This window comes from Mytilus galloprovincialis, chromosome 8, assembly GCF_965363235.1.
Source record: "Mytilus galloprovincialis chromosome 8, xbMytGall1.hap1.1, whole genome shotgun sequence".
Classification (NCBI taxonomy): domain Eukaryota; kingdom Metazoa; phylum Mollusca; class Bivalvia; order Mytilida; family Mytilidae; genus Mytilus; species Mytilus galloprovincialis.
In genome coordinates, this window is record NC_134845.1 from 69,434,638 (window position 1) to 69,447,891 (window position 13,254).

The following is a 13,254-nucleotide window of genomic DNA, read 5'->3' on the forward strand; positions in this document are numbered from 1 at the left end:
TCATTTCGGTTTATCTAAAACACTAGTCTGTAGAGGAATGTTAAAAGTCATATCCATTAAAATAGGATAGCAAGATATTGTTAGATGACTGGATTAAAATATTAACATTTGTAAAATGAGAATTTTAAGTCAACAAGTAAAGATATAAAGTCAATAACAGAACATAGCAGTAAATTGGTCTAGATCTGCTCAAATTATTATATCAATATCATTCAGAGATATATTTGTAACGTAAAAGAATATTTGAAGTATGTAAACTTGAATCTGAGTTTTTAACTTAAAAAAGAAACGACATCTAATGTTTTATTATTGAACGCCATACGCGCATCCGTCGATCGTCTATGAGAATTTTTCGAAAAACTCAGGATTTTCTTATCCCAGGAATATATTACCTTAGCCGTATTTGGAACAACTTTTTGGAATAATGGGTCTTCAATGCTATTCAACTTTGTCTTTTTTTGCTTTATAACTATTTTGATCTAAGCGTCATTGATGAGTCTAATGTAGGTGAAACGCGCGTCTGGCATATTAAATTATAATCCTGGTACCTTTAATAACTACATACAGACTCTTTGTTGACGATCGATCGGAATAGTTAAAAATGATGGATTTATATACTACATACTAGTAGGATATCAATAGTAGAATCAGTGTAAAACCATGCACAACGAGTCACAGATGCTATTGCAACGAACAAATATATTTGAAGTTGTTGTAAAATAAAAAGAAGATGAGGTATACTTTTGTCTGTTCGATGAAATTTCAAGAACGATATCATTACAAAAGCCTTACTTGTGGTCGAGTGAACTATATCAATTGACAAAAAGCGTTATTCTAAAATGTTCTTACATACTGATTCCATTTCAAGAGGGAATAAATCTGATTTATTCAATTTATAACGATATCTTACAGGTTTTATTGGTGTACTTGGGGTTACCAATACATAGTAGGAACCTTAAAATGTTCAGAAGAGGCTTTAATCTGTGAGGTGGTTATAATATAAAAATAAGAAGATGTGGTATGAATTCCAATGCGACAACTCTCTATCAAATTCATAATTAGTAAAAGTCAACTATTATTGTAGTATGTCCTTTTACTATATGAGTATATGTGGAGCACATTGACTTTAATATAAGAGAATGCAAAATGTCATGCTTAAGAACATCCTTGGTGGCTGTTTTGTTGGCCGATACAAACACAAACTACTTTGAAAGTACTGAAAGGTTTTTTTTTCATATTTTTTCCATTTTTCACAATATGACAAAGAGTGCCTTCTGAACTGATGACACTGCTTTTATTCTATTGTTATAGATAAATGCAGATATGTTGGTTCTTCTTTTCAATACGGAGTTAACCTTTCTGGTTTTAAGGTCCCCCTTGATAACATGGCCATAGGGATGATATTTAAATTTTGACAATTTACAGCCTCAATAGATATCAAAGGTACAAGGCTTGCAATTATAATTTGATACGCCAGATGCTGTCTACATAGGGCTCACCAATGACGCTCAGATCAAAAATAGTTATAAAGCCAAACAAGTATTAAGGTGGTACCCAACACTTTAACTAAAATTAATTTGGTTCGTTTAATTTTCTTAAAATTTTGACAAAGTATTTACTTTGACCCTTTGAAAAAAATATAAAAATTTAAAAAATTTTGAACAAACCGTTTAATCAGAAAAATTACACTGGTTATATAGCAGTTTGACAAACACTCATTTTGATCATTGAGAAGCTTAATATCCCTTTAACAACACAACGTTATTAAAACGTTTAGCTGATTTTACAGAGTTATCTCCCTGTAGTGTTAGGTACAACCTTAAGTTGAAGAGCATTAAGGACACAAAATCAAGCTAGAGGAGTATAATGATCTCCATGACGTCTAATTAAAAATTAAGGCTTGTAACTACGATTCATGTTTTATGAGTAAAAACTATCATCATGTAATCAAAACTAATAATGAATGTAACTTTATCTATACATAAGAAGATGTGGTATCATTATGAGTCAATCATAATAACTTGATTGTTAACTTATTTGGACGTTTAAGTATGAAATGCAGTTTCATGTACATATTGGATTTCAAAAATATGTAGGTGCGCTATTACTGTCATCAAATTACCACAACAAGACATTAGCAAGATGCTATACATGTACCTATTTAACAGTTTTACAATTTTGGCCGGCAACGACTTGGAGTATGCTAAATTACTTCTCTCATTCCATTTAAGGAATGACTGTAATATGTTTTTTGTCTATGAAGAAATAACATAAAAAATGTGGTGCATACTGAATAACGCGCGGGTTATTTAAAGTGTGCACCACATTTTGTATGTTATTTCGAATAGGCAGAAAAAATATTACAGTCATTTCTTATAATTTAATTCTTAATTGCATTTAAAACCGGAGTAAATCATGAAAAAAAACGTTGATGACGTCACGGTCACATGACAAAATTATGTCTATGGACTAATAAACAAAAGACGTCAGCCAATCAGAAGACACATTACATCCATAATTTAATTATATTAAATTGTCAAAACATCTCCTCGATTGATAAATACAATCCACAGACACCTTTGACACTTTGAATGTAATCTATATTTTCTGATTTTTTTTTCATTAATTTTGGAAAAAAAAAACAATATGAAACAAGCTTACTACGTGCATTAGGCTTATCAATACATGATAGATTAAACACAGCTTGTTTTTTGCTTTGTTATTTCTTCAGATTTATCATCTGTTATAATCTTACGATTGTGATAATTTTCTTATTTATTTCTGTCCTTATCCGCTATCCACTATTTCAAACATTGAGATTTTCTTTTCGTCCGCTTTGTGAGGAATGATCTTTTTTTTTACAAACAACAATATCTTGTTATTTGTAAAATCATTTGTTCAACCTCACACTCAGTAGAACGATATAAGATTAATAAAATCTTATCTGTACACGAGCATGTCTCTGAGATAGGCTAGTGTTGAAAATAAAATAAAAGTGGTTCATGAATATTTGGTGATATAACAAACTTAATTATGTACTTAAAATACTCTAACCATTACTTATACATTTAGTTAAATAATATTCAATCCAGTAATTCTTGGTAATAAATATTTAACGTTATTTTGGTTGAGTGACCTTTTTAGACGCAATTGACTGTCCCTTTGGTATCTTTCGTCCCTCTTTTAATCTGAAGACACTATCTTAAACAAGATAAAAACGTGATGTGAATACAGTACACGGAACATTTAAACGCAGATGGTCAAAAGAACGACATTTTCAAAAATACTCTAACCATTACATATACATTCAGTTAAATAATATTCAATCCAGTAATTCTTGGTAATAAATATTTAACGTTATTTTGGTTGAGTGGCCTTTTTAGACGCAATCATCGGCACGAGTCGGGAAAAATAATTGGCTCATGTTTGATTATAGACACATACTACACTTTCAAACTGTTTCTTTTTTCAGTTTTTACTCTGATGGCATTATATTGAATTTTATTGAAAACACCCATTAGCCCGAGGATTCCGAAAATGTGACCAAAATTCCAAAACATGACAAGCGAGCTTCCTTAACAAAATCCTTATATGTAATACGTTTGTATTATGTATCTTTAAGGAGTAAACTTCTACTTGGGTTATATATGATATCGCTTTTTGAGTATCGCACTCTCAAGCAAAATCAAACATGTTTTACCTAAAGCAGAGCTCACGGGATAATTTCGGTGTCTTTGAATGATACAAGTGTGATATTGAAAAAGCTATACGATATTATCTGTTTATCTGCATGAAAGATATATCTTTTATAGTTTCAAGAGTCCCTAACCTAATTCTTAATGACGCGAAACAGATATATTACGTTTCCATGTATTGTTTCAGGAAACAAACAGTGTTGTCTCAATGTATGCAAATAACCGCTGTAAACTTGAAACACTTCATATTTGCAAAGACACCATGGTAATCTTATCATGCGCATTCGCAGTGTGGCAGGTTGTTTAATCGGGTGACTGCTCAATCCTTCTGTTAACCAAGAACAGTTGTGTATCATCAAAAAATAAAATCTGTGAACATCAGTTGTAGAACATAGGTGTTTTAAGACGTAATGTATTTACAATAATAAATGAATAAACATAACTGACAACTTTCAAAAGTTACAAGATACAAGATTTTGTTATTTGACTCAAATCTTATCAAATAAAACAATGTTAAAGATTTATGGATGGATGGTCTTTTAACATCAAGTCAAAAATTATGTAAATATTCAGAACAGGTAAGTATGATATGATTATAAACCCAATTCTGAGACAAGATGGAATCCATGGGATTTAATATTTTTTAAATTAGACAAACTTACATAGGAAAAAGCTTTCTTTTGGCAGTCTAACATCCCCGGAAATAAAACAAAGTGATGAGCATGATATAGCAAATATTACTAGAAGTGGTGGTAAATGCAATGTAAACAGCCAATCAAGTCACCATACCGAAAGGTGTGAATATAGACATAATAAACAGGTTTTATTGTAAATTTTACAAATTTACATTTGATTTGACATTTATAAAATAACTAGCAGTAATCATCTATATACATTTTAGTTTGTAAATGTGCTATGCTGTTTTTTTTTTTGTGTACTGTACTGTCCTAAATAAATTCTAGGTATTAGTTATTATTCTGGGGTTAACATGTCGAAATGTACTTTCAATATATTAATTATTCAAATATGTATTTCTCTGTCCTGAGTGTTAATGCATTTCTTTGGACTGTATTCCTGTCATAAACAGTCGTCATTTTAGTGGTATATTTATCATTGACATAAAGTGCGTGGTGTAGCTAGCCACAACACCAGGTTCAACCCACCGTTTTATTTCTTAGCAGGTCCTGTACCAAGTTAGGAATATGGCATTTTTTTCTAATAGTTAGTTTATATGTATGTTGCATTGTTTTCTCTCAATCGATGTATGACTTTTAAACAGCTGTATACTATTGTTGCCTTTATTCAGAAATTAATCTATTAGTTTGAAGGATTTCTATTCAAACAAAGCCCTGAACTTCAATGTATTGTAATTGTGTCGTTCATCTGGACCCAATTCACACGAATATAAACCGGTTAATCTTTCGTATAGTTACTCATTATCGCTTAATTATCAGTTGTCAATGATAGTCCATTTGACGAACTCCACACATCGTTAATTAAATCACAATCTGTTGATGACGCTATGAGATAAAAACAACTTTTCTATATTTGAAAAATGTAAACAGATTACTAATTGGATTGGCATTCCTGTGTCTTCATGAACATGATAAAGGTTATTAAATCCTATGAAACTAGAAAATATTTGTACTTAGGAAGCCATACACATCTACACGTTGATATTGACTAATAATTTCATTGTTTAATGAGGAGAATTCTTACAGGTCAAGTATATGATATAAAATGACTTAGATATAAGGCTTTTTCAAGCCTTAAATACGTGTGGAGATTTGTTATGCTATAAAGCTGCAGTTTTTGGAAAGGACAAATATTGAAACAGATATGATGAAAATAACCAATTTTAGATAATAAGCACTCATATTGTTTGTTTTGTAATTTCTTAATATGATTAACTAGTTGTTTGTATTTCTTTTCTCTCAATCGATTAATTACTTTCGAACAACGGTATACTTCTGTTACCTTACCTTTATTTAAAACCGTTAAAGATTTCAAAATAACTTTACAATCAGAAAAGTCTAACTGTAAAACAATTTTATCGTTAGCCGTTGCTGTTGACAGCTTCATGTAAAATAAACATTTCCACATAACTTTGAAGCAGGAAATAAAATCCGTACAAAAAGTAGAATCACAAAAATACTGAACTTAGAGGAAAATCTAATCGGAAAGTCCATAATCACATGTCAAAATCAAATAGCAAAACACCTAAAAAACGAATGGACAAGAACATTTACAATGTAAATTACACCAATGTATTTGAATATGACAGAAAAATCATTTACTTTTACTATTATTTCTTATTTTTTTAATCGAGTTCTTTTAAATCACTTTGTTGGTTCTTTCTTTTACGAAAAATTTACCAAAACTGCAGTTTAAAGCCATTATTTGGTGTATGTCATAAATTGAAGTTCCATTTTCGAAATCTATAAAACAATAATTAAACAGTCAGCTTGTGAACTTTAGAGGTGATTGGAAGAATACTTGACAATGACCCTAGTTTGAAATGAATTGGGAATAGATACATGTAGGCCGTGTCTAAAATACACCTTTAGCATTAGCATTTTAAAATGAGTGTGCCTAGCTATAGTACAAAATGTAGTCACGAATATATAGATATAAAAAAAACGTTTACATAATTAGCATGTTTATTTTATTATTTTCATTTTCATGTTTGATTTATTTCATCCTTGATTGCTATATATATCTGCTTGCTTTGTTTGTACATTTATTGAAATAAGTACTATGTTATTGTTGTGGTACGTCATTTATTATTTTAATTTAGGTCCCTTGAATTTTCATTATTTTCATCTCTATATTGCAGTATGCGTTTCAGGGTAAAATCAATTAGACACTAGACTGGGTATATCTTTTGTTTTATTATGGAGTTCTTTCTCAAAAATGAAATATTATGGGAAATAACAACATAACAAATTCATGTATGGCTACTGGATTATTAGCTTACAAGGACTATGTCTCGTCAGCTCAGTAATCAGTACTTCACGAAAGATGTATTATATAATATATTACATTTTCCGTTGATTCAACCAAAGATGTTGTTTTTGTGGTTTATGACATTCTACTATAGTCCTTATTAGTCATAATTATCTTTCTTAATATCTTTACATACTGGATTCTCCAATATTTTCTCTTAATTCTTCCATATCAACTTCATTTTTCTATTGATCGAGCACGATGCATTTATAATGGACAATAATATATTTAGTGTATCTACATCAGGGATGGGGTCGATTACTTTAAAATGTAATCGATTAAATTACAATTACTTTGCTTAAAAAATGTAATCGATTACATTACAATTACACCTTATTTCAAATGTAATTGATTACATTAGATTACTTTTTTTTAAAGTAATCAGGATTACTTGTAATTACTTATGATTACATTGTATATTGCAATATTAAAGAATTTCTAATAACTTTTATCCTCACGAAAAAGCTAATTTTGGTGATTTTTTTTTAAAAGCCATAATTTATTAATCTTATTCAAATGAATTTAGACAAGTACAGTGTAACATGTGTAATTTGATAACATAGCTATAGACAAGTTTCCTTTGTCTATGTAAAAGATATAACTTTGTTTTTTCTACAAATTTTAACCTACTGCCCAATTAAAAAAAACCTGGACAAATAATGAAAAATCAATTAAGTATAGTTTTATTGTCTGTGAGAACATAATTGACACATCCATAAATGTTTTTACAGGTGTTAATCACTACTTCCATTTTTTAACAAACAATAGGTGAGCTTGGGTATTAAAATTCTATTGTCTTAATTGCAATATCAAAAAAAGTTATAAGTTTTGAATACATATATATCATAATATTTATGGAAAACAAAATATATTAAAATTGTCAACAAATGTAATATATTAAAATTCAAAGGGCTCATGCAGTTATATATGTCGACCCTCAAAGTTTAAAGGAACTAAATGTTTTCTGCTTTTAAATTTCATTGTAGTTTTATAAAAATATTGGACATACTTATATGAAATTGGAGTTAATATCAGAAGTATTCAATCAATGAACAAAAAAGCTATTAAGACATACTCTTATATAATAAGAGCTCAATCTCACAAACACTGGAAAGCAAATTCCTTATAGTAAACTGATAATAAAACAAAACACTTGTTTATACAAAACTTGTTATATAGATGATACTATTTATCACATTAAACAAAGACCTATCATAGTGAATACTAGTTTCATGATGTTTTTATTAATGCTTTACATTTTCATATTGTCTATAAAAAAATACTATCTATATACCAGTATACAAGATTTGTAATCAGCAAGTAATCATATGAATGTAATCTTAAAGTAATCTAAAAGTAATCATGATTACACCTGTTTTTGGCAATGTAATCGATTACATTACGATTACTTGTAATCAGAAATGGGGTAATTACTGATTACATGGGATTACACTGCAAAATGTAATCGATTACAGCTGATTACAATTACTGATTACGATTACCCCATGCCTAATCTACATGTGTTGTTGTTTTAAGTTTTTCTGTAGAAAGGGAGATAATCCAATTTTGACTTGTTCCATGAATATATATTGCAAAGATAATATACCATATTTTGATCAATTTGTCAGTGCTCCTTGAATATTAGCTACATGTATGTGAATTATGAAAATGTCTCCATGTATAAACATATATTTATTTCTAAATACAGAATGGTAGTTTACTTTTTTCTGCGTTAATTTTCTATTAACTATTTAAAAATCATTTTGTGTATCAAATGTATACTATATTTTGAACGTTAAAACACAAAATGGTGTCGACAGTATAGTTTATCTCCACATCCAGATAACTTTTGCAAGGCAAATAACACGTGACTGTACAATTTCAGTTTTAACTCATTTTCATTAATTGCTCAACATTGAAAGCTACACCAAGACAGGTTGCTGCCACGTAGTTACTACAAAATATTTTGGTAACAACAAAACAAACTTCTATATCAAAGTATGAAAAAATTGAAAAAAAACCATCTGCACTCCATAGATAATCAGCATCATCCACATCCCTTTCTGTGTTTACGATTACATAAATATTCCATGTGGAAGAGTTAAGCTCCTTCTGTATCTTGCTTTTTTTCCTATATAGAAAGCTACATATTTGTCATCATCTTGTTCAACTTACATGTTGTAATGACCTGAAGGATTTGTAGGTTCGTGTGACGCAGGCAAATGGAACAGGTCACCATAGCAACAGATTTACATTAACCTTATTTTTCGTTTACATTTAGACGAATTATGAATTCGAACACCATCCGTTAATTGCCTTTTTCCCAATGCTTAACATGGAAATACGTCATAAAATCAACATATCATTAAGTCACCTTCTTCTTAAAGAATCTGAATATGCAGGGAAAAAAATGCAATTAAGTAATGAAGTAAGCAATTATCAATCACTCATCCGAATCCGCTCGACCAAAAAATGAAGTATTTACTAATAGATATAACTGACTATACTTGCTAGATGCAAGATTATTTTGAAATAGATAAATAAATAAAGGAGTTCATTGCATTTGATGGTAAGTCATTAGAAGGTCCGAGACCTCAATTAATTCGTAGTGCACTTCTTTTAGATCATAAATGAAAATTAAAAACATTCCACCTGCGCTTTCTCAATCAAATTTTTACTGTGTGTTATACTACTTTTGGGACAAATTATATCAAAAGTATAGAAAATTTCATCGGCTCTAGCTCAAAATATGGACAATTTTATGTTTAGGACGTCTTGAAATCTTTTGACAGCTTCCGAAGTGCTAATTTTTAATCTTTTTCAGCTGGACCAAATCACTACTTTCCTTTTTCTACAGTGTAATTTCACCCCCTACTTGCAATTTGAGGCATTGGAGAAATAAATTTGGAAGGAGATGTAAAAATATTGACAAGTAACCAACTGTCAACACCTGCCTTTCAACTTACCTGGGAGACGTTTTTGTATCAGATGGAAAATCGAAAAAACTTAACAAAATCGAGTATATATATAAAAAAAGAAGATGTGGTATGATTGCCAAAAAGACAACTATCCACAAAAGACCAAAATGACACAGACATTAACAAGTATAGGCCACCGTTCGGCCTTTAACAATGAACAAAGCCCATACCACATAGTCATCTGAAATGAAGCATTTGCCATCAACCTTTCACATATATCAACATAGCATTTTGATTTTCCTTTCGCCTAATTTTCATTAAAACCTTGAGATATTTACGATTAAAGCACGGAAAATAAAAAAAAAAGATTTCAACAAGAAAAAAAAGTAAGTAGAAATATGAAATGCAATCATATAATTTTATCAGCGCCGACGTCATCATTTTTTTTGTTTTTATTATTTGAAATTTATATTTTTATTGATATTTTTTCAACAATAGATACATGAAACAATATTTACAACAGATGTAATCGTATCAATTTCAGAAATCCATATTTGCAATAAAACACTTGCACATGTTTTATAGCAAGATCACGCAATTGCTGTTTGACGTGGAGAGTTGATCTCCAAAGAAGAAATGTGGATTCAATTCTTTTTTTGTTGTATTATTGTATTCTGTAGTTGTGAGAAAAATGAAAGATTCTTGGAATCAGACCAATTAAGTAAGGGAGGCGGAGTTCTATTGTACATTCTTCAAAAACAGGAAGCTATGCAAGCAGCACAAAAGAGTCAAACAGAAACAATCAACCATCAGAAGAAGCAAATATCAGATCTTGAAAAACGACAACGAGAATTGAAACACACTATAAATACATACCACCCATTGTCAAAAGATGGTAAGTACGTAAATGCAGTAAGTACAGATATATGTTCGATGCCTTTCAATAAATATGCACACGATTTAGAATCATTTTCAATCACATGCAAATGATTTCTAAGGCTTATGTTAAACTAGAAATTAGTTTATCATTATTTTGAGTTTATGACGAAAACATGCACGGCAGTAAGACAATTTTTTAACCAACAAAAATGAATGAACGTTTTGTTTCTTTGAGCAATTCCAAGAAAATGTTAATGAAAAGCAAACGCGTTTTAAACAACTGTATACTGAGTATATTTAATATAAGGTACATGTATGTTGGGGTGTTCGATGTTATATTTTCATGTGCAAAGCTGTTTTTTGCAAAACTTTTAGAACTTTTTGTTCCTCAATGCTTTTCAACTACGTACTTTATTTGGCCTGTTTAGATTTTTTTATTTGAACATCATTGATGAGTATTATGAAGTCGAAACGAGGGTATGTCTCAAATACAGAATATCAATCCTGGTATCTATGATGATTTTATTAGGTTCACTGTTTTAACTCATTGACTAGATAACGAAGAGATATACGATGAATTTGTTTGAAACTCAACTTCAGGTTATAAGACGCAAGTATAAATAAAATTTAGGTTTTTTCCTTTTCAGGGTATATGGGTTGTTTCAAAGATAACGGAAACCGACATTTGAAACATAAGATCACACGCATAAGTAACACTACTCTCTGGAAGTGCAAACGACACTGTCATGGTTTCAAGTATGCAGGATTGCAGGTGAGTATATCACTTTAAATAATGCTCATTGTTATATTTTTTTAGGAAACACCTTTACTAAGTGAAGAATGCGCCAATTATTTTTTGCTATTGTTCTATTACGAGGCTCGATAGCGTGATGGAGAACGAAATGCTGTGTATTCGATCATATATGTATCTATTTGGGGATTTAATGATAACCAACGACTGTCTGAGTCTGCACATCATGTTGTTTGTATTTTTTCCTTAAGGAAAGAAGTAATAGATAATACATTTGAGAATGAGTATATTTGAAACAACTCTAAAAAATTATAGACTGATAATTAAGAAAATATAAATATATAAAGGCTATTTTTTACGTCTTCCCTCTTCCAGAAACTGGAATGATTTCAGTAATAGGGTATTCGTAAATGTGAATGATTATGTTAACTTAGTAAATGGTAAAAGTCTGACAAATAACAACAGAATAAAAAAAAAATACTTTTATTTCTTTGACATTGTTCTCTTTAGGACAGGCAGAGTGATAGTATAACCTTTTATTGGTTTGCAATACTAATATACAAGAATGAATATTATTTGGCTCTTTCATTACATTTACATTTTTTAATAGGACAGAACTGCCTGTCTTTGTGGAAATACGCTGAATAACCCTTCTTATCCACGTGTTCCAAACCATCAATGCAACATGCCTTGTCCAGGAGAATCCTTTCGTATGTGTGGAGCTGGATGGAGAAATTCTATTTACAGAGGTAATATTCTACAAAATAATAACAAGAATGAATATATCTAAACACTATTTTATGTATACTCGTCATATTTACCTGCACAAAAAATAGAATAGAAAAGATAGAAGGGATCAGATAGAAAAGAGGGACGATAGATACCAGAGAGAGAGTCAAACTCATAGTTAAAAAATAAACTGACAACGCCATGGCTAAAAATAAAAAGACAAACAGACAAATAATAGTACAGAAGACACGACATAGAAACCTGAAGACTAAGCTACACGAACCCCACCAAAAACTAGGGGTGATCGCAAGTGCTCATTTTATTTGTTATTGTGTATCTTAGGCTTAAAAAGTCTTATTTGGAAAGTCAAAATGCTGAATATTATTCATTAAGAATAAATTTAAATAAAATCATAGTTATATAGAAAAATAGTTTAACATACGATACAGGTTATAAAGAGTAATGTAAAGGTAAATAAAGAGAAATAATGTTTTGCTACCATTTTAAATACTTAATAAAATGCTCGTTATTTCTATGGGATTTTCCCTCTTTGCCATGATGTATGAATGATGTGAATTTTTTTTCTTCTAATATAATACTTGTTATTATTATAATAAGTGCCATTATTGTTATAATTATTATCATCTTTATATTTATCATAGTCTGACTTTGAAATAGTATGATGATGGGAAGAAACAGAAAAATTGGTGTAAACAAGAAAGAAAACAGTTTATTATTAAATGTTTAAAGCAGTACATAATATAGTTGTTTTCTATATATCTTGTGTTTAACTACATTGTAAAATAGAAAAGAAGGCGAATATATGTTGTTGAGATTGTCATATGAATGTATTATATCAGCTTTGCTCATGTTGCCGGTGGGTTATAAAAACTTTCATTATATACGATGTATTTAAGGAATGACTGTTATATTTTTCTGCCTTTGAGGGAATAACATCAAAATGTGGTTCACACTGAATAACCTGCGTAACGGGTTATATTAAAGTGTGCATCACATTTTATTATATTTGGAATAGACAGAATTTTTGTGTAGTCATTCCTTTTATTATATTTCTAAATTCCATGTTTAGGCGGAGTCAATCATGAAATAAAGCCGAGGACGTCATGGTCACATGTCAAGATTATGTTATTGAGATGATAGACCAAAACACCGTCAGCCAATCACACGAAACGTTACATCCAAAATTAAATTACATTGAATCATCTTTATCTACATCTGGTCATGAACACTTTGTAAGTCATTAAGCATATAGTCG

At 30.0% G+C, this 13,254-nt stretch overlaps 1 long non-coding RNA gene across 1 annotated transcript; it reads left to right on the top strand.

The window, feature by feature from the left end:
- The first annotated feature begins 10,221 nt into the window (after positions 1–10,221).
- On the top strand, positions 10,222–12,748 carry LOC143043494 (uncharacterized). The gene is made up of 4 exons (XR_012968424.1): positions 10,222–10,514; positions 11,146–11,270; positions 11,860–11,998; positions 12,641–12,748. It is a non-coding gene; the product is annotated as an uncharacterized LOC143043494 (long non-coding RNA).
- Positions 12,749–13,254: the final 506 nt, after the last annotated feature.